General features: G+C 37.7%; 1 protein-coding gene across 5 annotated transcripts in view; it reads left to right on the top strand.

Moving 5' to 3' along the window:
• The window catches only part of NLGN1 (neuroligin 1), a gene marked incomplete at both ends in the record, with an annotated part of 512,046 nt that overhangs the window by 200,580 nt on the left and 284,740 nt on the right, over positions 1–26,726 (top strand). The gene's annotated exons all lie outside the window — the stretch shown is intronic.

Below are 26,726 nucleotides of genomic sequence, written 5' to 3'. Positions count from 1 at the left end.
GAGTAATTAGTTGTACATATTATCAAGTAATTTAAAGTAAATGGCAAATGTAAGATGAGATGCAATTGTTTCTGTTTGCCAGCAGACAAAAACATGAATACTGTTCTGACAGGTTCATTATGTATTTCTGGATTTCTGGATAATAAGAATGTTTGAGAAATGTTAAACATTGCCAGTGTCAGCTTTTATATTTAGCATAGCACCTTAAAGCAGAAATGTATCACTGCAGCTTAAGAGAATTCCAGATAGAAGAAGCTATTTCAAAGGGATAATATTTTGTAGGTTTAGTTATAGCAAAGTATGTTGAGGCTGTGTTGTTTACATGAATACAATCAAATTAGAAAGTCTGTTTCTTAGCCAAAGTATACGTTTAGGAATCAGCTCTCCTCAAACTGGTCATAGCTGGAAAAATTAAAATATCTTTCAAACCAGTTGCAGTTTCTGGTGACTTCATGAACACATTGATGTAATTTTCTTGAAGAGAGGTCTACTAGAGTTGATTGTTGCACAATGTGGTGATTGCTTGTATTTGTATTTTTATTATTCCAAATAATGAATTTGACCTTTTCCTTTGGGAGTTCCTCTGAAGCTCATCATAAGGTGCATTTAATTCTACTGGCAGTTATTAACGATTTTAGAAGCATAAGAGTATGTAACAGAGAGTGATGAAGTGATGTGTGATTTATAAACTTTGGTTTGCCTTAAACTGAGGGAAGATTGCTTGGTCATGTGGCTTAACACTCAACTTGGGCTTGATCTTGTGGTTTCCTGTATTTGGCTCTTCTGTGGAAATCATCTCTTTGCTTTTATCAGGTGATTTAAAAAGGATGCACCAGCTTAAAGACTTTTAAAAATGAGATTTCACTTCCCTTGGTGTTGACTTTGAATGAAATCAGTGTTCAGTTCTTGAAATGTGGGGAATCTATTTATTTCTTCACCTGGGAATCCTTCCCATTTTGCTGGCAAAATAAACAACGCAATTTAATAGTTGTGTGTAACACAAAGTTCACTATCCAGACCTTTGCTTTGATTTGTATCACATATCTTTGCATGACTACTTAATGTATTCCTCACTTTCTTAGAGCAATTAAATATTGACTCAAAATCTCTAGAGACATGTTACGCATTAATTTAAAACTATGTGTATGGTCAGCTTGCAAAATCATCTTTCTGCTTAGCATAAATTTCTTGTTTCTGTTTTGCGTGCTTCTGGGTACAAGATGTAGGACAGCTCTACTTATAGTGCATACAGCCATTACATTTTAAATCTGTAAACTAAAGAGCAGCAGTACAAATGAGGGTGGTTGAGGAGGTAGATACATTATCTTAAATTTTGTTGTTAGCTGCGAAGTCGTGTCCGACCCATCGCAACCCTATGGACAACGTTCCTCCAGGCCTTCCTGTCCTCTATCTTAAATAGAATAATGTAATTATAAAATTGGAGACACTTTCTGCTAAAGAACAAAAGTAATTATATGCAATAGGTGGCAATATACAACCTTGTCACATGTTTGTTAATCCATCTGATCGCCCTTAGTTTCCCTTGCTTAATGGATCAGCAATGTGATAGTAATACTACAAAGCTTTGAAAAGAGGCAGAGAAGATTAGATTAGTCAAGTTTGTCCTGAGCTCATTACAAGCTGAACCTACAGCTCTATTGAAATGTAAGCCCAGGTAATCATGGATTCACTGACTGCCTTTCGTGCTGGTTTTCATTTCTCCATATTTTTTCCTCTAATATATATTTTTGAGGAGATGAGGTATTAGGGAAGGATTGGGGGAAGAAGACTGATATATCTTCAGTTCATTCCTTCTGTTGTTTTTATTGTTTTAAAAAGTTTTTAATATTTTTAATATTTTTAATGGATGTATGTGTGTGTGTGTGTGTATACTGTACACTGTATATATACACTGTATATATACTGTATATATACACTGTATATATACTGTATATATACACTGTATATATACTGTATATATACACTGTATATATACTGTATATATACACTGTATACACTGTATATATACTGTATACACTGTATATATACTGTATATATACTGTATATATACTGTATATATATATATATATATATATATATATATGTGTGTGTGTGTGTGTGTGTGTGTGTGTGTGTATCACATACACACTATTATGTGGATTATCCAGTGCCTAGGAATTGACTCATTTCATATTTCATTAATGGGGTGATGTTTATTTGTTAAATTATTCAATGTTTAATTGAATGCGTTTTTTATTATTATTATTAATAATAATGTGTGTATAATTGTAATCCATCCAGATCGATGAAACCAAGATAGGTGGCTATATAAATTGAACGAATAAATAAATAAACATAGCCCCATTAATGAAATAGGAAATAAGTCAATTCCCAGGCACTGGATAATCCACAGAATCACAGACATCCAATCACAATAGACTTCCCTCTTACTATTTATTTCCCCAATTTTGCATAAGTAATATACTTGGGAAAATTTAAGAGATTAGCAAGTTTTCTGAGCTTCTTTGGGAAGTCTTGATTTAAACTGCAATCAGTGTTCTATAAGAAGTCCAGAAAAGGCTAGTTAAAGGGGAGGAATTTATTCCCCCTTAAGTCGTTGATAAATGGTTGAGAAATGGCTATTTAGTTGGAAATCTGAAGCTTCTGTTTTTAACTGTTTGTTGTCCCTGTCTATATAAGTATGTTGATCAAATTCTCAAATTAGTAATTTAAATAGCTGATCCCCATTTAAACACATATATTATATTTTACATTATTTTTGTCCCACCTTTATTATTATTTTTTATAAATAAATCAAAAGAGCAAACCTACTTAACCCTCCTTCATCCTGCTACTTCCATCACCATATACTAATCATAAATTTCATGGCAAAATGATTCTTAGTTAGAGGACTATGTATCCTTGCTCTGGTTAGATTCCAGGGTGTTGAACCTAGGAATTTTCAGTGCAGAACATGATGACACTGCCTTCCTTATGTAGCCTTTTTTTCTGAAATAAATTAGAAGGCTTCTGTCCAGGCCTTTTAATATGTCCTTGAATTGGCACTTTGTTAACATATGGGGATATGCTTTTTTGAATCATTATTTCATTGCAACTACATATACCTTGTGAAAGAATATACTGTCGACCAGTGGTTCTCAGCCTTTTCTATACCCTGTACCCCTAGAACGCTTCTGATATATTCTCGTATCCCTTAGAAAAGTTCAAATTAATGGCAACGAATTATGCATTTGTTGTTGTTAGTTACGAAGTCATGTCCGACCCATCGCGACCCTATGGACAACGTTCCTCCAGGCCTTCCTGTCCTCTACCATCTTCTGGAGTCCATTTAAGCTCACGCCTACTGCTTCAGTGACTCCATCCAGCCACCTCATTCTCTGTCGTCCCCTTCTTCTCTTGCCCTCAACCTTTCCCAGCATTAGGCTCTTCTCCAGTGAGTCCTTGCTTCTCATTCGGTGGCCAAAGTATTTGAGTTTCAACTTCAGGATCTGGCCTTCTAAAGGGTTGATCTCTTCGAATTATGCATATACACTATAATTTTGAAAACCCAAATTTTTGCAGCCCTGGAATATCGTCTTGCACTCACAGGAGGTGTGAATACCCCTGGTTGGGAACCCCTGCTGTAGACCAAGCTTGGCAGGAATCATTGAATTGTTACAGGAATAGTTACAGAAATGATTACCCAGTTCTGAGAAAGTATGAGAAAGAAATGTGAAATAATCATCCTGCTTGAGTTTTGTTTGGAATAAAATGATGTGAATAAACTGTGCAAGGCTTTCGAGACTGTTATTTTATGTTTAACAATAACAGCATTTCTTGTTTTCCTGGTATTCCTATTTTTTGACTTTGACTTCCCCAAAGGTTTAATACAACTTGCCTTTCTGGGTAAGAATCTCCCAAATCAACTTACAAGTATTATAGAAATTGCAAATAATTCTATAATGAATAATGTAGAAAATCAACTAATAGAGCAGTTGGGGTGATTATTCTGTGAAATACAAAAGTCCAACTTTGTAGGCTTCTATGTGATTCTGTTTCTAAATTTTATTTTTCTGATTCATTAGGACACATACTCCAAATTCCACATACTCATTTACGAGAGAATAAATTCAAGTTATTAATGAAAAAAATTAACTATCTAGCAAATTGAAAATACTGTCTGTGGGGGTGGGGAAAAGACTGATTTTCTTGTTCCAGCTGTTTGTACAAAGTATTACTAATTTCCTGTTCTATGGGTCAGAGTTTATCTTCCTGATATATATTTTTTTATCATGACAAATTTGAAATTCGTGGTCATTTCTAAAGTTTGATGATTTAAGAAATGACACTGTTGTTGTTCATTATGATCTTGGCAGATATTTCTAAGGACTTCAAATTTTTGAATTGTATTTGCTGTCCTGAACTGAAGCAATATAATTTTGAATGATTGCTGAAACTGTACCAAGGCATTAAGAGAAAAGAAAGATCTCTCTTTTTAAATAAATAATATTGAAATATTTTTGAATACTGCATATACTAATCTGAACTGCTACCTCACTTTCAATGCTTCTATTTTCTTCTAACCAAAGCTTGGGAAGTGCCAATATGAATTCAACTGTGATACATCTGTTCGTCTTGAGGATACAATGACTTACAAGTTCCCCAAATCAATTGTTCATGACTTTCCTAACTACTGCATTAATTTTGGGAATTAGACAATATATAAATGAGGCCTAACTCTACAGCTTCTTAATATATATTTGTCCATATTCTATGGAACAGGTAATATGGGAGTGCATGAAGGTAATGATTGATTCAGAGAAGGTGAACATGTTCTGGATAAGGAACTGACAATTTATTTCAAATGGTGTGGCATTCTATTGAAGAATAAGTACACAATTTGAAATCCATAATAAGCTCTATTTATATTTTTTCCCATAGCAGAATCATAGTATCTTCTTCCTTTCACTTATTGCAGAGGGCGACAAAATGTTTTCTGATGGTGCTTCTTGTGAGAAGAGATAGCAGCATTCTCATGTCGAGCCATGGTCCAAAGAATTTGTGTACTCATCATCTCTTTTGAGGGCTTCCAAACCTTTAGAAGCTTTCCCTTCCCTTCCCTTCCCTGCACTGAACTTCACTTCACTTCACTTTCCAACAATTGGGATTAATGCTGATGTATCAATCACCTTCTTTGCTCCCTAGCAACATTGCCTATCTGAGTTGCTGGATTCCACTGCTAGGTTAGCAGTGGAGTGCCTAAGGGAGATGATCCTTGGGGACTTCAATCTGCCACCTAGCAATGTTGTACCTAGATCAGCTCAGGAGTTTGGCCTCTAAAATAACCATGGACCGGTCCCCTATGTCAGACGGCCAAACATTCACTGAAGGCTGGTTATTAGATCTGTTTTGTTTTGTTTTTGTCTCAGATCAGTTGTAGTGTGATTTGGTAATGGAGGATTTTATCCTTAATCTGTTTCCCTGGACCAGTAACACTGGTTGCTCTCCACCTCATTGGAATCACTCATTTCCAGAAGAAAAAAAGGAACTATGAGCTTGGCTCACCCAAGGGCATTGATACTCCCTGTTAGGTTTCAGAGGGAGTTTCAAGTTCTTCCCAAGGACCTAACAGGTACTTCGGCTCTGGACCAGATTGTACCTATGCACTCTCTGTGCAAATCCTATAAACGTTCCTGAGTTGCTTCTGTTGTCTGGTATGATTGAGTGTGATGAGTCACCTCTAGGTCAGCAAAGAAATCTAATAATTAAATAATAATAATAATAATAATAATAATAATAATAATAATAATAATAATAATAATAATAATAATAATAATAATAATAATAATAATAATAATAATAATTTTATTTATATACCGCCCTTCTCCTGAAGGACTCAGGGCGGTGAACAGGGCAGAGATATAAAAAATACAAAAATACAAAAGTTAAAAAAATATTAAACATATGCCCAAGCTAAAAACAGTAAATACATATATTAAAAATGACAATAAAAAAAACCAACCCATCAGGCCAAGCCGGCTTGTTCAAATAAATGTGTCTTCAGCTCACGACGGAAGGAGCGAAGGTCGGGCGCCATCCGGAGCTCAACCGGCAACCGATTCCATAGTTCCGGGGCGCCCACAGAGAAGGACCTCCCCCTGGGGGCCACCAACCGACATTCTCTGATCGGTGGCACCCTGAGGAGGCCCTCTCTGTGGGAGCGCACAGGGCGGAGGGAAGTTGATGCCGGCAGCAGGTGCTCCCTAAGGTACTCCGGCCCCATGCCATGTAGGGCCTTAAACACCATTACCAGTACCTTGAATCTCACCCGGAAGACAACTGGTAACCAATGCAGCTCACGGAGCAGAGGTGTAACATGGGAGTATCGGGAGACTCCCAACACAACTCTTGCGGCTGCATTCTGTACCAGTTCTGTACCCTTTAAATGATTAAAGGGTGTGTGTGTGCATTCTGGGTCCCATTGATTAAACAGTGTCATCTTTCAGACACCCAAGATTTCTAAGTTATGCCTTATGGAATGACATCCCTCAGAGATTCATATGGCACCCACCATTGTGATGTTCAAAAAAAAAAAACCACTAAAGAAATTGTTCTTCCCAAACCTTGGAATAGGGTGTTTAGTTAGGTTTTATAGCTGGTTGTATTGTCCTTCCAGTTCACTATGATCTCCTCTTATATGAATCATTTAAAAAATAAATAAATTGTAAGCTGCCCAGAATCACTAAGAAGTAGGGTAGCTTCAAGATTATATAATAAATAAAAATAAAATTTTGCATAGTTATTTCCCTGAATGTCAGCTGTATTTTATTACAGTGGTCCATAGATAATACACATCAATATGTGATTCATTCATAAATTGATAATAACATCTGTTTGAAGAGACCACTGAGTAAAGGGTTATCTTTCAATTTCCGAAAATAGGTTTTTCAGGGATAAGAAACTTTATTTAAGTGTCACCTCCCAAGTTCAATACATATAGTTCATAGAATATAGTTCAAAAGAATAAGTACATCTAAAAATACTAAAACTTATCTCAAAATGTAATTAGCATATGTAATAATCTCTGCAAAATCGAACAATTATAGGATGTTATACAAATGTATGTTTTAGTGAAGCATTAATCTGATTGTGTATTAAGCAATATTATGATTTACTTAAACATTCTCTGTGAATTGTAAGCACTGGAGAATCCAGTAAAGCATACATACATACATGTTTTATTGTTTTATTTACATGCATACATACACATTCAGACATACATATAGTGTGTATATATTTGAATGAGACATAAACTAAAATCTAAAGCAGCTTTTGATACTGATGTCAGTTTTTCATATGATTTTCTAATCTTTTTCCATTTATTAGTTAAAGTTTACATATGATTAACAGCATTTTATGAAAAATTATAGGGTTTTTATTGCAGTGGTGTTTACTGTCATAAGATTTAATAATCACTTGTAGTAGATTAGGCTGAAAATGTCTCAGTCCAAATTGGGATGTCAATTGATGTTATAATTGGAAAGGCTGCCATTAAGCTGTACTCATGAGATTTGTGGGGAAAAAACTGAATTCTCACCAGACCTCAACATTCGTGCATGAGAAGAATTTATGAGATTGAATTCTCTGAGACTAGAAATAAAAATGTTTTGAAAATATTGCCAAAAAAGAACAGATGGCCATTTTTGTGATATCAAATAAGCAACTAGCATCCTTTCCATTAAACTAAGACTCAAGAATAAGATAAACGATAGTAGGGAGAACCGCTCCTAAGGTATTCACTGATAAATAAGATATAAGTTTTCCAGTTTTTTTAATCTAAGCCCCTTGATCATTGCAATAAAACACCTCGTTCTAAATCTGTGAGAATTGTGCTATTTTGGGTTTGAGTTGCTATAAAAAGCTTGACATTTTATGAAATTTCAGGATTTTTGTGAGACTTTGGGCATTTGGCCAAATTTGGGTGATTTTGATTGTACTATTTGTCTTGGGTGATCTACAAAATTTTGATTGTACTATTTGTGGACACAGAGTTGCCAATCCTTGATATAAAGATTGTATTTCTGAACTTGTCCTTCAGGTTGTCTTTAATGATCGTCACTTTCATCATCCTGTCTTTACCCTAAATACACTCCTTCCTGAAGCCATAGTCATAGCCATTGTTGGTTGAAACTAGTTTGCTGCCCTATAATGATGTGTAGCAAGTCACACAAATAAATAAACAAAACATTAAAGTAATCTGAAATGTGTTTGTTTTATCTGACTTTTCAACACTGAGCTTTCATGACATTAGCACAATTTAGTTGTAATTATTGATTTGAGATGTGTGTGTGTGTGTGTTTGTGTGGGTGGTCTATGTTTATTTCAGTCATCAAATATTTTAGGTGTTTTAAAGTTGTTGATGTTTCCTAATGATTCATTGCCTTATGATTTTAAAAGTGTGATAATGGAAGTTGCCTGAAATTAAGTGTCTACTCTTCTTCCCCATTTTTAATGTAACTTAAAAGAAGTATTTTAAATCCATCACATAAATCCATTGGTTGTAAATCTATTCATCCCTTTTTAGTATATGAGGCAGAACATTATTCTAGGATGGAGTTTTCATTCTTCTCTTCCTCACAATGTACAGTAATGGAAATTTTTTTGAAATCAAATTGTGATACATAGTGGTAGGCTTCTCTTAGAGAAGGCAGGAGAGATTGTAAATTTGCCTCTAATTTCTCTGGGGTGTGATCATGCCATGAAAATAAAACTAATTAAAACTAATTAAAAGTTGAATGTACTGATTGATATCCCCAGGTCAAATAATTCATTTTAATTAGTTATGCAACAAATGGGATGCAATGGCTTAGTAGTTAAAGATATTGAGTTTGTCAGCTGGGTTCGAGATCCAATCAACGCATGATGGGGTGAGTTCCCGTTTCTTGCTTCAGCTCCTGCCCATGAACCAATTCTAAAACATGCAAATGTAAGTAGATAAATAGGTATCACTTTGGTGGGAAGTTAACAGTGTTCAGTGTATAGTCATGCTGGCCAGATGACCACTCAAATGTCTTCAGATAATGCTGGCTCCCTAGGCTAACAAATGGAGATAAGCACCACCCCGCAAAGTTGGATATGATTGGATAGGGAAAATCTTTACCTTTATGCAACAATGACTTGCAACTCTTGATAATAAACCCCCTAAGTGTTGCTTGAAAGGGAGGGAGGGGAGGGAGGGAGGGAGGGAGAGAAAAAGAGAGAGATAACCAGTTTAATGCATATTGATTCAATTCTTACTTCCAAAATCTACATGTAAACCAGAATTCAGTTATATGCTAATATTCTCCTTTCTTTCTTTCTTTCTTTCTTTCTTTCTTTCTTTCTTTCTTTCTTTCTTTCTTTCTTTCTTTCTTTCTCTTTCTTTCTTTCTTTCTTTCTTTTTTTAAAGTACAGTAAGGGGAGGAAGAGATGTGCAGAAAAAAATATTAGAGATAGAAATAATGGCTTGCCAAACTGCATGTTCTAGAAGAAGTGCAGATAAAAATTCATAAGGTAGACGAACTGTGTAAGGCATGTGAAAAAAGAAAAAAAAACTAATCTAAAAATTGGAAGGAATGAACCTGGGGTATGAGGAACAAGGAGCTGTAAAAAATCAAATAGGACAATGTGGCATCTTCTCTGCAGTGTCCCATTGCTCATCCATTCCACAATATCTTTCGTGCTGAACTTGCTGTGCTGGAAAATGTCATGGAAAACAAATGTTTTTATTTAAGTCATTTGTTAAACTTGCATCCTCCTGCAAGCTGACAATTCTTGGAAGCAGAATACAGAGTATCCAATATACAAACGTTAAAGTATTCCCAGCATGATTAAAGTGAGTAACACCATAAAACCCCCACCAACAGCAAAAATTGCATTACAGAAATTATAATCTTTTTTACATATCAGAAGTGGATAACTGCAGGAGCAAAAAAAAAAACACCAAACCATTATTGCCATGCCAATGATTGGACCTGTAGGTTAATTCCTAGGCTCATTTGGGGGAACTAGCTATCTCATGCCTCTGTTCCCAGCACTTACACTGTATTTCTATTGATTGGTGTGCTTAGACAATGGCTTATAAAGGCACACAATAATAAATCCAGCCCTGAAAGCTTATGATACTTGACGAGCAGGTGCCTTAATTGTGAAGCCTCTTTTGACACTTTGTTCACATCCAGCATTATGATTATTCCTTACCCCTAACAAATAAGGATGGTATTTTTAATGAAAGAACTTTTTTTTTCTCTGTGCTAAGATTGTTGAAATAACAAATCCTGTGCACACTGTCCATTTTCATAACAGAGAATGCACTGAACAATCTGCTGGTGATGACCTATAAAGCCCTAAATGGCGTGGGTCCGGGATATCTGAGGGAACACCTGTTGCCGGCATCGAGTTCCCTTCATCCTGTGCGCTCCCACAGGGAGGGCCTTCTCAGGGTGCTGCCGGCAAAAGACTGCCGGCGGGTAACACCCAGGGGGAGGGCCTTCTCTGTGGGTGCGCCTGCCCTTTGGAACCAGTTACCCATAGAGCACAGGACTGCCCCTGACCTTCGTTCATTCCGTCGGGACCTGAAGGCCTGGCTCTTTGAGCTTTCCAGCCAGGACTGAGAATTTTAATTTTAACTTATTATAATTGGGTTTTAATTGGAGCTATAAACATTTTATATTTTACTCAAGGATAATTTAATTATTTTAATTGTTAATAACTTTTTGTATTTGTAGTGTTATTTTAATTACCTTGTGAACCGCCCTGAGTCCCATGGGAGAAGGGCGGTATATAAGTTCAATAAATAAAATAAATAAATAAATATCCTTGAATTTTCATGTTTCTAAAAGAAAAGAAAAAAGTGGTTGTTAAAATGGGTCACAAAGAGGCATCTATGCCAAAATTGAAAAAAACTCCTTGTATTTAACTGCTTTAAGCTCTTTAAATTGTTCTTTCAGACTTCTGCTTCACTTGAGAGAATTTTTAAAGTTTAAGGATCCTTCCTTCCTTCCTTCCTTCCTTCCTTCCTTCCTTCCTTCCTTCGTCCCTCCCTCCCTCCCTCCCTTCCTTCCCTCCCTCCCTCCCTTCCAATTATTTGAGCAAGGAAGATATTGTGATATAATTACTTGTGCTGGGATAGGTTGGCCAAAGCCAACATCTCTTCCTCTTCCTCTATCTGCCATTTCTGTATCATTCTTTTCTCTCTTAATTTCTCCCCAACTACAGTAACCGGCTGATGAATATCTGATCTAATGTATTTATTTATAAACGACAATGACATTGCCCACTAACCATACTCAGTTCTTGGCCCCAGACAACCTGAAAATATTGCTGGAGATAAGTCAGTAATAATGGAATATTTTTCCCTTTCCCTATTGTTTTTAAAACCTTTTCCTTGTTAGGCTATATTGTGCTAATGACACCCTCTGAACTCTTATTTTTCACTGCAGGGCATTTATTACAGAGTCTTGGGGAATCTTGAATCGATCAAGAAGGTGCATGAACTTCACAAGTACTTAATAATCATGAGTACTTAATAAACAACATGTTTCTGGGTCCATTGGTAATTCAGTGGTGCATATTAACTTTCTCAGTCTAGTTCTAGTACTATACCATCCAGTGCTTCCTTGGTCCTCTCTTCTTCCGGTGTTATGCATTTTTCCACACTGGGCAAATATAATTCTTGTTACTGTTAATACATACACAATTAAATATAACATCTTCATCACATTTTTCTGGTATTATACATAATATTGATAGTATCAATTTATAATATCTTTTCTAGCCAAAATATATTTCAATTGCATTTGCACTTAAAGTCCATTTATTCAGTCAATACCCTATTTTTCCTGCTTTTTTAACATTTTAATTTTCCATCAATGTTCAAAATATCTCTATCACTTATAATTTTCTCATAATAAATTATATTTGGGTAACCAAAAGCTTCCCTTATTCAAACCCTTTTAGGTTTTTCATATTTCCCATCTCATAACAAAATATAATATTCTAGCTACAAATCCTATCCTTCTAATTATAATAATTATAATAAAACTGTTATTTCTAACAGTTATCAATTTTATTAACCATATTCAAACATCTGTTTAATAGTATAATATCCCATGTAATACGTCAAACCTCTATTTTCTTCAGTCTTACTCAGCTTTCTTCCTTTGCCAAATAACTTTCCAAGTCAGTGCATTTGAATCCTCAAGTAATTCTTCCTCTATTTTTGTGTATATTGTTTTGAATGAGGAAGAGAATTTGATTGAAGTATTTTTGGAAAAATGCTCAACCCATTTATATTCATTAAACAGCCTCCATCTTTCTCTTTCAGTTTTTCTTTTCATTTCTTGTTTGTCAATATTTTGCATTTCTCCTAACAGCTTTATCATCCATTCGATCAGCTCTTCTCTCTTATCCTCAAATGTGTTCTGAGATCTTGAAAAGTAAGATATCTTTTTCATTTCTGGTGTTATCACTGCATCTTCTAATTTTTCATTTGTCTGTATCTGTCTGTTAATTCCTTCCTTTAGGTCCTCCATGTTTGGATCTATTTCTTCTAATTTTCTTTCTGTTTTCTGGGTTATTAGTTCCTTCTTTGTAGTCATTGTGTGAATTTGTAAGTTTAGGTTAGAAAATTGTTCTTTTATCTCATTTGTGTTATTTTTAGTCTCATCATGAAATAAAACAATTGTCTCTTGGATTGATTTCAACATAGAAATAACTTCTTTCTGAGATTCATTAACATTTTCTTATTGATATATCAAGCTGGCAGCTTCAGAGACAAGTGTTAAAGATTATTTTTTTACCATTTGAGGCTAAGTATGGAAAACCCATTTTGTGTTTGTATGTAGTTTTTATAGTCCAATAGGGTTGCCAACATAGATAAGAGCCCAAGAGGTTTTTTCCTTTTTCCCAGCTGCAGTCTGCAAAGTGAAAGTTTCCAGGAACAACAAAGAGTCTTATCTAACTCCGGGCTTCAAGCTAAGTTTCCTTTAAGAATAATAAATTGTAGTGCTGTGATTTGCCATTAGATGTCATTGACACTGTCTTCCAGCTTTCCAAATCCAAGCCTATTTTATAGACTTTCAAATATCTTTTCTTTAAAAAAAGTCTCAAAGGTACTTTTAGTCCCCAAATTTCAAAGCTATATATCTTTATTAATTCCAAATTGATCTTGCAGTTTTCTCTGTTTTCCCCCAAAGCAATTAATTCACCGCTTTTCTTTTCCTGAGGGAGTGAGGCAAAAACTTCCTTTCCTTCTCTCATCAGGGAGGATTCTTTGCTTTGGGTATTCTTTTTTTCCAGGAAAGTAGTATTGAGGTCATAAAAAGAGGATAAAGTCTCACCCAGTTCTATCCACGTTGCTCAAAAATTGCTAGTTAGTGCTTATTTTCAGTTGTCAGCAGCTTCTGACTGGCCACACGAATGTAGCCAGTCATTCCCCCACTGGTTTGGATGGCTTCCTCGGATCTAGCAGAATGGCTGCCACCCCTCCACAATCGACAAGAGTCTCCTCCTTTGTCGCCTCTCTGGGGCGACTATCAACCCTTTTTAGTGTCCCCAGAGAGGCAAAATCAAACATGGAAGACAGAGCCCCATCTTCCAGCACCCGTCACATCACAATGCCTAACCAGAAATCCTCAAAAGGTACAGAAATTGACAACCCATAAAGATATATCTAAACACTAGTTAAGCAGAGGAATAAGTGATAAATAAGTCATACCCTCTATTTCTTCTTCATTGAAGGAGCATATGGCTGAAAGAGTCTGAGCCACCACATCAATATATAGTACATCAATGAAAGTGAATATTTTTGTAATCCCATGGTACGATAGTAGAAAACAATCCATCCAGTTTAGCCAAAGTGAAAGCCGAGGAAAATTTGAGAAAATTAGAAGCAGACTTGGAAGCCATTCAGCTGCATGTATTTACAAGTGTAAAAGTTGTCCCAGCAAATTTACAATTGCTTTTTTTGTGTGAGCCAACAACCAGAATATGGGCTCTACAGCAATATATACTGAACAACATAACCTGGTTTAGTTACAAAGAACAAATGGGTTTTGATAATTCCTTTTTGTGACTAAAAAGATTTTAGAGAGAGCAGACATGGATATGTTTTGTGTAGTGGGGGGAGATATGTTCAGCATGAACACCGTTGTCAACCATGACAATTTGTTAATATGCAGTTCCTTAATTTTTTTTTTTCAGGACACAGGGTCCTCATGAAAAGCAGAAATTTTTTAGAGTGCTTTCAAAGAAATGTCTCACTGTCACTTTTTAACAAGTCCCAGTTTTTATTAATGGAAACCAATTGCTCAAACAGCGACATTGCTGTTTCAGCTATAACAAGACATTGCTTAGCTATAAATTCAGCTTGTCCCAAACTTCTCTCTGCATTGTCTTATTTTCTATGGAAATGGTTAAGTGAATTTGAAAGGGAAACTATGGAAGCAGAAGGAAAGGTTGGGAGGGAGTTGGACTTAGTTGTTTCTAAGAGAAGCTCTAGTTGTTTTTATTTAGCTTTGCTTAATGATCCCGTCCAATTCTATCAGATTTGATTTACTTACAATTTCCTTGGGTAATAAGAGTTCCTTGATTTCCTCCTGGATCTCTAGCTGACTTAGAATGAGATTTCAGTCCAAGATTAGCTCCATGATATTTCTTCCTTTTGTCCTTTCTACCTAAGCAGATTTTCTCCTCATACAGTTTCTCGAAACAGGCAATATTTAACAGGCACGTCAGAAATTGGACCATATTTGCATTGGTTCTCTAAGACACCTATGGCAGGAAGAACCTTAACTTAAACATGACCATCTGGGATTAAATCAGATACCAACTTGAGACAAATGAAAGTACTTAGAAGACACTATTCCACTCACATAGTTAGTCCTATCCATATTTGGCTGAGTGCAGTTTCATTTTTCCTTCTTGTCTGCTCTGTTCCAAGAGCTGGAAACAGGGTTAAATCCTACAGCCCTATTTTCCCCTCAATATGAAGTATTCTGTAAAGCTTGAACAAGGAATTCATTGTTTTTTAGAGAATGTTACAGTCTCCTATGTGCTGGTGGAAATTAGGTATAAGTAATACTCCTCTAGATCTAAATAATGTACCCAATCAACTGATTTAAAAAGCTAAGCAGAATCCAACTTTGGATTTGGTTGAGCAATCACAAATAAATGGCAGAGCTATAAAATAAATCAGCCCAGATTATGGCCAATGGCAAATGGGTTTTAGGTGCCCCATCCATTGAATGAGGTGGTTGTCTAAATTTTACCATCTATCTAAAATCTTTGGTGAGATGTGTCAAAAGGTGACATTTATTAAGAGAGAGATTCTGAACATATTATTCCTTCAGATTTGTACACCTTTCATGGTCTTTTTATGTTTGATAAGATTAACAAACTGCTTTGGGGTGTCTTAATTTTCTGTATGCCATCTTCAGAGTCCTTGAGGACTGGCTGGTTAATAAGGAATGAATGGGTAGTGATGAAGTCACCACTTCATGGCATGTGTTTGTGAAATGTTTGCTGCCTTCAGCTGCTATGATTTATTTTGTCAATGTTTGTCTTGAAACTAGTCAATCAATCAAACTGTTACATTCAAAGTAGGTCACCCTTTAATTTTATCTTTGTTACAATGAAGTCAACAAGTTTGTGGTTAAGCCATTGCAATGGATGGGTCATATCTCAAAGGTGCTTTTTCAGGAGGCAACTTTCTTATTTTTCTTTGAAGACATTTTGCTTCTCATCCAAGAAGCTTCTTCAGCTCTGACTAGATGATGGGGAATGGAAGGATTAAAAAAAAACCCAAGAAAGTTCAGTTGCCTCCTGAAAAAGCACCTTTGGGACAACCATGACCTGGATGACTGAGAATCTCCATAGACGGAAGGGTCACATCCGTTTTCTTTTTATGGGTACTTGAATTTTTTTTTCAAATTCTGATATGAATGTTCTGTGTTCTTTTGCATTAATCTGGTCATAAGGTCATATACTGTATAACTTTACCTGTTCATATTATGTTCATATTATGGGAGTTGAGAAACCAATGTTGGTCCTGATCTCATCAAAGCAACAGAGGAGCTGTCCAGCAGTTCAGCAATTAAAAAAAACAACATTAGATTGACTGGAAGGGTAACTGTTCAGACGATTGCTTCATCAGGTGAAAATCAATGGAAGCTGCAGCCATTGGTCATTTCCGGGCAAAATTTGAAAGTAATTTTATTTCACAGATTTATTTTCTGATATTTATTTCATTGACTGATGTGTTAGTAATAATCTAACAGTGTTCAATTGAGTGAGGAGACTGGCAATAATTAAAATGAAGAACATAAAGTAGAAAATATAAAGATAAATTACAAGTAGTTCACAATTAATTTATATTTACAAGGCTAGTGAAATATTTGAACCTTGTCTGCCCTTCTAATGGCAGAGAGACTGAAAACCACTTTCCAAGGGAGAACATTCCAAACTTGGGAGTGACCAGAAAACTCTTTCCTACATGATAGATGAACAATAATGGGGCATTTCAGGCATCTGCAGAAAATCATCTACAGATCTTATATCAGACAGGTTTATATTTGGAGAAATGGTGCCTTCTATACTAAGTCTTAAGCTATTTAAGGCTTTAGAGATGAACACTATTATCTTAAACAATATATGGGTGCAGTTGATAATCAGTAATATTCAGATTAGCCATTACAGGCCGTTCTCAACTTGCAACCATTTGTTTAGTGACCACTTGACACTGGTACTGAAAAAAGTGACCACTTCTCACATTTATGACCGTTGCAGCATCCCTTTGGTCATGTGATCAAAATTTGGATGATTGCCAACTGGTTCATATTTATGAGCTTCTGACAAGTAAAGTCAATGGGGAAAGACGAGTTCACTTAACAGCCACATGATTCACTTAACAACTGTGGCAAGAAAGGTCATAAAATGGAGGCAAACTCACTTAACAATTGTCTCACTTAGCAACAGAAAATTTGGGCTCAATTTTGGTTGTAAGTCAAGTACTTTGGCACCAAAGAGTAGTCAACTGCAATTTCTACAACTTTTTAAAAAGTAGACCCATCAGATTGTGTTGAGATAATCAAGACTGGACAAAACACAGATAACTGCTGTTAATCTAACTGCCCAGGAATCATCACAATTGGCCTAGTACTTACATTTGTTCAAAAGCTGCATTGCTATCATATGTAAATTGAGTAACAGCTGAATTCATGGAGATAAAACTTTTTCAGGGCAGGGCAATGCCATGCAGAGAAAGTTAGACTGCTATGAAAATTCTGAGTTCAGCTTTCTATTTATCCTGCTTTCTAGTATCCTTCCTGATAAACCCCTACAGCTTTGATACTGACTGTAATTATGATCATTCCTCCTAAGTAGGACTCTGATACAAAGATATCTTTGCTGTTTGGGCTGTGCTTCAGTTCGGGATCACTACAGGTAGTCCTCAACCTATGACCACATTTGAGCCCAAAATTTATGTTGCTAAGCAAGGCAGTTCAGTGAACTGTGCCTCCTTTTTTGACTTTTTTTTTCTTCCCAACAGTTGTTAAGGGAATCACTACAGTTAAATGAATCATGCAGTTGTTAAGCAAATCTGGATTCCCCCCCCCCCCCCGTTGACTTTGCTTGTCAGAAGCTGGCAGGGAAAGTTACAAATGGTGATCGCATGGCCCAGAGACTGTCATAAATTCCAACTCTGTCATTCTGTTAAATGCATGCCAGTTGCCAAGCACCTGAATTTTGATCATATGACCATGGGAATGCTGCAATGGAAGTAAGTGTGAAAAAAAATGAATCAATTGTTTCAGTGGCTTTGTAACTTTGAACAGTCACTAGATGGTATAAATTGATTACTACTGTAACAACTCTGGAAGGATTCCCCAAGGTGGAGAGTTGGTCCTTTAGAAGAACATTCAACCAACTTAATTCTGTACTTCTTATAAACAGATTCTGCTACTGATAGACTGTAGTACATGTAGAATTTTCCCCCAGAAATGGTTTAGGGAAAGACTTCCATAATTGAGTTAAAAATGGATTGTAGCCTAATCTGTATGAGGCTTACAAATTGCTCTTAAGTTTCGAATTGAATGGTACACTAAAAGTACTTTGTGAACATAGTGATTTTATGTCTTCTATTAGTGCCTAAATTTAGATAGCAAGATTAGATAGAAGATCCAGTTCAGTGTTGTGGTTAATTCATCAGATTAGAAAACCCGGAGACTATAGGTTCTAGTCCTGCCTTAGACACAAAGCCAGTTCAGTGACCTTGGGCCAGTCCCTCTTCCTCAACCCTAAGAACCAGGCAATGGCAAATCACTTCTGAATATTTTGCCAAGAAAAATACAGGACTTATTGAGGCAGTTGCCAGGAATCAAGACTGATTCAAGGCATACACATACAACAAGCATACAGACACACACAAATGATTAAATAGATTGAATGAATGGATAGATAGATAAATAGATAGATAGATAGATAGATAGATAGATAGATAGATAGATAGATAGATAGATAGACAGACAGACAGACAGACAGACAGACAGACAGACAGACAGACAGACAGACAGACAGATCTAAAATATCACAGATGCAAGGATGCATTTTTTAAAAGTATTAATCATGAACTTTTAAAGTATGAATTCCTGTGGGGGTTTTTAATGATAAAAAAAACCTGCTGTATCCAATATTAAGTTACTTTTCTGATAACATCTTCATCTCTCTGTCCAACATTGCCTTAGAGTCTTCTTATTTTCACAGCTCATATTATATTGCCAAGTAAAACTTAAGAAAATGTTAAATCATTAGCATATGAGTGAGTGGCATATCTATTATCTTTTATGACATTAAAAGTACTGTCAAGAGCTGGCATTTTATTTAGTCTGCTTCTTCAGTGCCACCTCAGGCTCTCAACCCCCAGCTCAAGCAGAAATTATAAATGATAGGTGAATGGAAGATTATATATTATTGCCTAATGAAAGATACATTAATGTGAAACTAAGGATGAGAAATTAATAGCAAAACACATCAATATGCAGCAGTAATAGAAACTGACTTGTTTGAGCTTCCTGCATTTTAAGAACGATAACAGTTGCAGTGACTGGCTAGACCCTTTAACAATGGCATTCGACAGCTTTTCTTGCACACTGGCCAAATTGTGTGACCTACTTCATTGAAAACAGTTGTTCTGAAATGTAAGCAGTATTCAGAGAATCAATTCTTGGCTTGTTTGCGATGCATTCCATGTCGTTGCCATGCGAGCCTGTATTAAGGTGCAGACAATCATCCTGATATTGTCTAGTGAAACAACATGCAGTTTCAATAGGTCTGGCATTTGCCATTCCTCATACAGATTAGTGGCTGCTTGGCTTAGGAAAATAGGTGAAGGCATGGATTTATTTACACACACAAACATGTATATGTTTTTTTTTCTTTTTACAACCATGTAATCTCTTGCTTCGTGGTAGAGTCAAGGTGACTGAATGGAGCTGAGCGTTTACTGACTGGATGCCCTTCCTGACACCTATGCGGAGTTCACAGCAGATATTTTCTCTTTGCGCCCTGATAGAGAAACATCTGTCACTGCCTTGGATTGAACTCTCAACCTTCCAAGTGGGAGGCAAGCATCTTCACCTCTAGACCTCTTGCACTACTTATATGTGTGTATGTGTATTTATAAACAATATAAATTTACATATTTTTTTAAAAAGTGCCTATCTCATATAGCAAATCTAGGCAGTGTACAAAAAACAAATGCTGCAGTGAAATTCTATACATGCGTTGGTTCTCCTCCTTTCTCCAGGGTCGCTCGCAGTCGGTGCTGACAGGGGGACAGAGGTCGACCCCGAGGCCTCTCGCTTGCGGAGTCCCTCAGGGGTCAGTCCTCTCGCCTCTCCTGTTCAACATCTACATGAAACCGCTGGGTGAGATCATTCGCAGTTTTGGAGTAGGGTACCATCAGTATGCTGATGACACCCAGCTTTTTATCTCAACTCCAAACAATATCAGTGATGCCCTAGACGTGATGTCCCGCTGCCTGAAAGCGGTCCGGGAATGGATGGGGAGGAACAGGCTTCAACTGAACCCGGACAAGACTGAATGGCTGTACGTTCCGGCAAGCCAGGATATTCAGAACGTCCCATTGCTTAACATCGGGGACAAGTTACTACCCCCTGTTGATAGGGCCCGCAACCTGGGTGTCCTCCTAGACTCGCAGCTCTCCCTAGAAGACCACATAGGAGCTGTGACCAAGGGGGCCTTCTCCCGGGTTCGACTAGTTCGCCAACTACGGCCTTATCTGGACCTGGATTCCTTACGTACAGTCACCCATGCCCTTGTGACCTCTCGCCTAGACTATTGTAACGCTCTCTACATGGGGCTGCCCTTGAGATCCACTCGGAAGCTTCAACTGGTGCAAAGTGCAGCGGCACGGACACTCTTGGGAGCCTCCCGATACTCCCATATCACACCTCTCCTCTGTGTGCTGCACTGGCTTCCGGTTGCCTTCCGTGTGAAGTTCAAGGTGCTAACAATGACATACAAAGCCCTACATGGCATGGGTCCGGACTACCTACGGGAGCACCTTCTGCCAATGTCAGCACCCCACCGTCCTGTGCGCTCCCACAGAGAGGGCCTCCTCAGGGTGCCACCGCTCAAGGAATGTCGGCTGGTGGCCCCCAGGGGGAGGGCATTCTCAGTGGGTGCGCCAGCCCTCTGGAACAGCTTACCAACCGAAATCCGGATGGCCCCCGACCTCCGTACCTTCCGACGCGACTTAAAAACTTTCCTGTTCCAGCAGTCCGGCCTGGCATGATAGCGTTAATTGGGGTCCCAGTTTGTTTTCACTATTGTTTTTATTATTTTTATTGTTCATCTGTATACCTTCCTTCCTCTGTACACCGCCCCGAGTCCCTCGGGAGAAGGGCGGTTTATAAAAACTAATAAATAAATAAATAAATAAATAAACTCCAATTCTTTTAAAGAATTTTCTTTCCTGATAGATTCACAACCTTAATTAGGCTTGTGTAGCAGGTAACCTATTAAGTCAAATGCAACTCAGGTCATCAGCTCTGCACAATCGCCTATTACTTGCATGACAATCACTTTCTTCTAATTCTCACATTTACAAGCAAACTGGAAAACTTTACTTCCTATTTAAAAAAAAACTAAGGTCCTGGTGAATTGAGATCAGTACTATGGATGATATAATTTTGAAGTTTCTGGTCAAGAACTTTCAAATTCCTTAGTTTAAAAAAAACATTCTCTCTAGTTCTTTTGTTGTATTCATGGTCTCCTTTGCTCTTTTCTCCTTTGCTTCTAATTTGCAAGGGGAAATGCTTGATCTTCAAATTCTCAGTAAGTGACTAAATAATTTCAGTAAATTCAGGAATATGAGGAGCAGTTCAATGTGGTGAGAACTTTCTGTTAGTGGAGTATCTTCCTTTTCTCCACAACAGTCTTATTCTTGGTCCAGCTTCTGTTTCTCTCTGTGTGCCTCTGTGCATTCATTACCTCTGCTTGCACTTGCATAATCAAATATGCAACTTGTATTGATTGCAAATGAATTATTAAACATCTGAATCTATCTTGTTTAACACAATGTAATATTGGGGGAGAGAGAGTGAGAAAAAGATAGAAGGGGATAATCTCTTTGTTTGCAAATTGCTTCACATAGCTTACTTCCTCACGTCATCATTTTTTCCCCCTGTTATACCCGGGAAAAGGAAATTAATGTAATTCATGTATGGGAGAGAAAGGCATTCTATCCATAGGTTTTATTCTAAGGCATAACTCTTATCCCAGCTTTATATACAGCAGCGGTTATTGCCGATTCAGAACTGCATTTTTCTCACCATCAGAGCTTTGGATTTTAGAACTGGAACAAATTATAAGCAAAACATAAAGATATATAGTTTTCCTTCTCATCCCTATGAGTGATGTCATGCTGGCCACATGACCATAGAAACATCTTTGGGCAGTGCTGCTTCAGTGTTCCTTGAAATGGAGATGAGTGCCACCCGCTATAGTCGCTTATGTCTAGCGGAGTAAAAATCCACAGGGACTCCTTTGATTTCTTTCTACGGATAGTATGTGTCTTCCTCAGTCTTGGGCCCTCTACCAGAGAGTGACTTTGAGGATCCTGCATGGTATCTTAGCTGTTCTTAACACTGCACTCCTCTGGACAGAAAGCTCTGAAATTGTTCCTGGACTCTGCTGAAACTACTCACTTAGTTTAGAAGTCACACCTCCCAAGTCCTCATACCACAACTGGAACCACTTTGGCCTTTGATTCCCACAGTCTCTCTAGTTCTTCCTTCAGGCTTGGGTACTTCTCCAGTTTCTCATACTCCTCCTTCCTGATGTGTCTGCACTTGGCACTTCTACATCTATCGCCACCATTGACATCTATCTGCTCCTCATCTACTATCACCATATCTGGTTGATTGGCCAATACCTGCCAGTCCTTCTGGATCTGGAAGTCCCACAGGATCTTAATCATTTTATACTCCATGACCTTCTGTGCGATATCCCATCTGGTACTTGAGAGGGTGTAGCCCATGAATATGCAGATGTCCCTGTACCCAATGCTAGCTACTTAGTTTTGCCATTCTGTTTATTCTCTTCTTGCCTTGACTGTGTTGGATTGTTTTTCTCAGCATAGTCTGCACATACCTTTGTATGTGTGTGGGGGGTGGGTGGGTGGGTGTCAGATGCAGAATCAGACAATGATCTATACTGCCTGGGTATTATCTTGTTTCCATCAGAACATGCTGTAGTTTTTAAAATAATTTAAATATTATTTTGCTGTTTGTTGTATAAAATGTCCCAATGTCCAATGGAAAGCATAGTGTTTATTGATGCCACAAATATAAAATTAATATTCTGGGTATGTATCAAATTGCTATACAAAATTGCTTTACTTCTGGGATCAAGAAACTTTCCTAAAGTCAGTGAAAGAGATAACATTTTCCCATTGAAACCCAACATAACCTATGGGAGAAGCAGGGATCCAAAAACTGTGAAAAATAGGTGGATGCTGTCTTGTTTTCTGGTAAACCCAACATTATTGAGATTTTGACTGTGGTCTCTGTTATTGTAAAGTTCTATGTTGGTTTGCCTTCAAAGAGGCTTCATAAACTGCAGTTTGTAACCACTTGTTCCCTCTGAAGTTATCTCTTCCAACTTATGAACATTGCAGCATCCTCATGGTCACGTGCTTTACATTTGTATACTTGATAGCTGGTTCATATTTATGACATTTGCAGTGCACCAGGGTCACGTGATCACCTTTTGCAACCTTCTGACAAGCAAAGACAATGGGGAAGCCAGATTCACTTAACAACCGTGTTACTAGTTTAACAACTTCAGTGATTCACTTAACCAATGTGGAAAGAAAAGTCATAAAATGGGGCAAATCTGACTTAACAAACTTCTCACTGAGCAACATAAATGTTGGGCTCAATTGTGGTCGAGTGCCTATTTATTTCAATTCAATTGCAATGGCTCCCAGTACTGATCTCAGGCTAGACTTGCAAGTGATCATTTGCCTTGCTGTAAGAATTTTTTTTCTGCGAGAAGGTTTTATGAATGAATATACTCATTTTTCCCCCCTTGTGGCAATGTCATCTTTTTTAGATGTTCAGAACAAGCATAACACTGAATATGGATTTATTTGCAAAGTTCTTTAGGGAAAAAGCAGGGACCTTCTGTCAAAGTATAAAATCCCAGAAGGTAGTACTGACCTGCAGTATGGGAAAACCAGCATGAGGTGAAATTGTATTTAATCTACAGTGTAAAGGCTGAATGGGAGTTGGATGCACATGGACTCTTCTCTAAAGCTGCCAGCTGGCTGATCCTAAACATGTGCGTATAGTTGGCAGCTGTTCTCTCTCTCTCTTTTTTGTAGTTGTTCTGTCTAGCTGCTTATTTGAGCCTCTGCTTTCAGTTAGGCACTTGTTCCAAATTCTGAGCACAGATACATCCTACATCTTTAATGTAATGCTCAACCTTGGAATAAGCCAGATGATAAGAAATTTCAACCACTCTTGCGCTTAGATGTAGAATGCCCCAAATTTCATTGGATGCTTAATAGGGTTAGCATTTGGCTTTTTCAGACCGCTTTGATTTATGGCGTTGAAATGGCTTGTTAAAAGGACTCATGCATGGGCTAGAAGAGCAAAGAGAGACGATTGCCATGCTTGAATCTGTACCATCAAAATGACAAAATGAGTTTACAGTCAACAGTAGCTTATTGATGAGAGACGCTTAAGTGGCCAACTGCTGAGCTCTACAGGCTGAACACATGAGATGGACACCCTGAATAGATTATATGCTGGGGGAAAAAGAAACATTTTTTCCCCTAGCATTCTTAATCTGAGCGTGCCCTCCTCCACCTTCTGGACAAAATGGGTATCGATGTTCAGCTGCTTGTTTCAATTCATGTACAGTGCACTGTTTTCATAATCTACTGGGTTTTTTTTCCTAGCATACCAGCAAAAGAGTTATAAGTGCATTTGAGATGTCACCTGCCCTGTTCTCACAATGTATAAAAAGATACATCTACCGTTATGGGCTGCAAGATGTTCTGGTGACATTATCTAGGACAGGGGTCCCAAACCCCTAGTCCATTGATCAGTATCGGGCTGCAGCATGCCAGCAACCAGTCTGCACAAACAAGCAAAGCCTCATCTGCAGGTTGCAGGTAGCACACAAAACCACACACCCTCCAGTCCGTGGAAAAAACTCTCTCCACGGAACCGGTCCCTGATGCCCAAAAGTTTGGGGACCTCTGATCTAGGAGGAATGATTAGCCCTGCTGTAGGAATAGAGAACAAGATTTCAAGCTCTCTTGAAGCTTCAACATTTTATGGGCAATGTTAGAATTCAAGAGGATCTTATACAGGTAGTCCTCGACTTATGATCACAATTGAGCCCAGAATTTGAGTTGCTAAGCGAGACAATTGTTAAGTGAGTTTTGCCCCAATTTTTTGCCACAGTTGTTAAATGATTTACTGCAGTTGATAAGTTAGTAACCTGGTTGTTAAGTGAATCTGTCTTCCCCATTGACTTTGCTTTCAGAAGGTGGCAAAAGGTGATCACATGACCCTGGGATGCAACAAAGATCAAAAAATATGAACCAGTTGCCGGGCATCTGAACATTGGTCACATGATCATGCTGCAAAGATTGTAACTAGGAAACACAATCATAAGTCATATTTTTAGTGCCATTGTAATTTTGAACAGTCACTAAATGAAGTGTTGTAAGTCAAGGACTACCTGAACAGTATCTTGATCAAAGCAGAAACCAACAGATTGTCATCTGTCTTTTGCTTGAAGAACTTTAGTGGGGGAGAGACCACCACTGTTCTAGGTAATTGGTTCCATTGTCAATCTGCTCTTACCATCAAGACATTTCTTCCTCTGCTCAGCTGAAATCTATTACTCTTTAACACAGGGGTCTTCAAACTTGGTCCTTTTATGACTTGTGGACTTCAACTCCCAGAATTCTTCAACCAGGCATTCTGGCTGAGGAATTCTGGGAGTTGAAGTCCACAAGTCATAAAGGGGCCAAATTTGAAGATCCCTGCTTTAACACAACCTCATGAGATATAATTCTGCCCTTTAATCCCCTTATCATTTACTCTGGGATAATCTTTCAGATAGGGAAAGATTGCTATCACATCCTATTCGGTGTTCTGTGCTTTGTGCTAAATATACTCAGCTTCAGAGCAGTAGAAGCAAAGCATCTTTCAGAAAACCTGGATATTATTGAAGACTCCTTCCTAAGCCTTCAGGGAATATCAGCATCCCAACAGGCAGCTTTAAAACCAATTAGCCAAATGGTTGTGAGAATAATCACTGTTATTTTCCTCTACTCAGTTTCAAAAGGGAATTTTTTTCCAGGTGTCCACGGCACGTGATTTTGATTGTTTGGATGAGCTGCTGTATTTAGAGTTGTTTTCAGGGATGAGCAGAAGGCTTACAGAAGCAAGTGCTTTGTAATAGTGACTGGTTTGTCTCCTTGCCAACGTTGTTCTCTATCATGCAGTATCAGTGCAAAACGGGGGCTTGCATGCTGAAGGTAATTATTTTGTGCAACTTGTTCATCAGAGATGGACAACCTCTAGATCAGCAGTCTTTAACTTTTCTGGCTTGGGAGAGAGGCGGAGGCAGCGTCAGGGGGAGAGGGGATGGTTTTGCACGCATGCCATTTGACAAATGCAGCTTTGTGCATGCCTGTCCAACATTTCTGTGGACCATTTCTGAATGGGCTGTGGACTGGCAACAGGCTGCAGACCATGGGTTGGGGACTCCTACTCTAGCTGACAAAATGATATATTTGCACTAAAGGTGAGGGTAAAGCATGATAGCTGCAAGAGTCACAAAGCTTTTGTGGTGAGGTTGGGTATTCTAATGTAGTAGAGGAGATTGTCCTTTAAAAAAATATGAGATGTGCTAAGAACAGGCACAGAGTAAGTCAAGACAAGATTTCTAGTTTAGGAGCCCTGGTGGTGCAGTGGTTAAAATGCAGTATTGCAGGAAAACTCTGCCTACAGCCTGTAGTTCGATCCTGATGGGGCTCAAGGTTGACTCAACCTTCCATCCTTCTGAGATCAGTAACTTAAGGTCCCAGACTGTTCGGGGCTATATGCAAATAATACTTATGCATTGTAAACTGCTCAGGG

The sequence above is a fragment of the Vipera berus genome (assembly GCF_964194415.1).
Source record: "Vipera berus genome assembly, chromosome: 5".
NCBI classification, from domain to species: domain Eukaryota; kingdom Metazoa; phylum Chordata; class Lepidosauria; order Squamata; family Viperidae; genus Vipera; species Vipera berus.
This window is presented reverse-complemented; position numbering and strand designations above follow the sequence as displayed.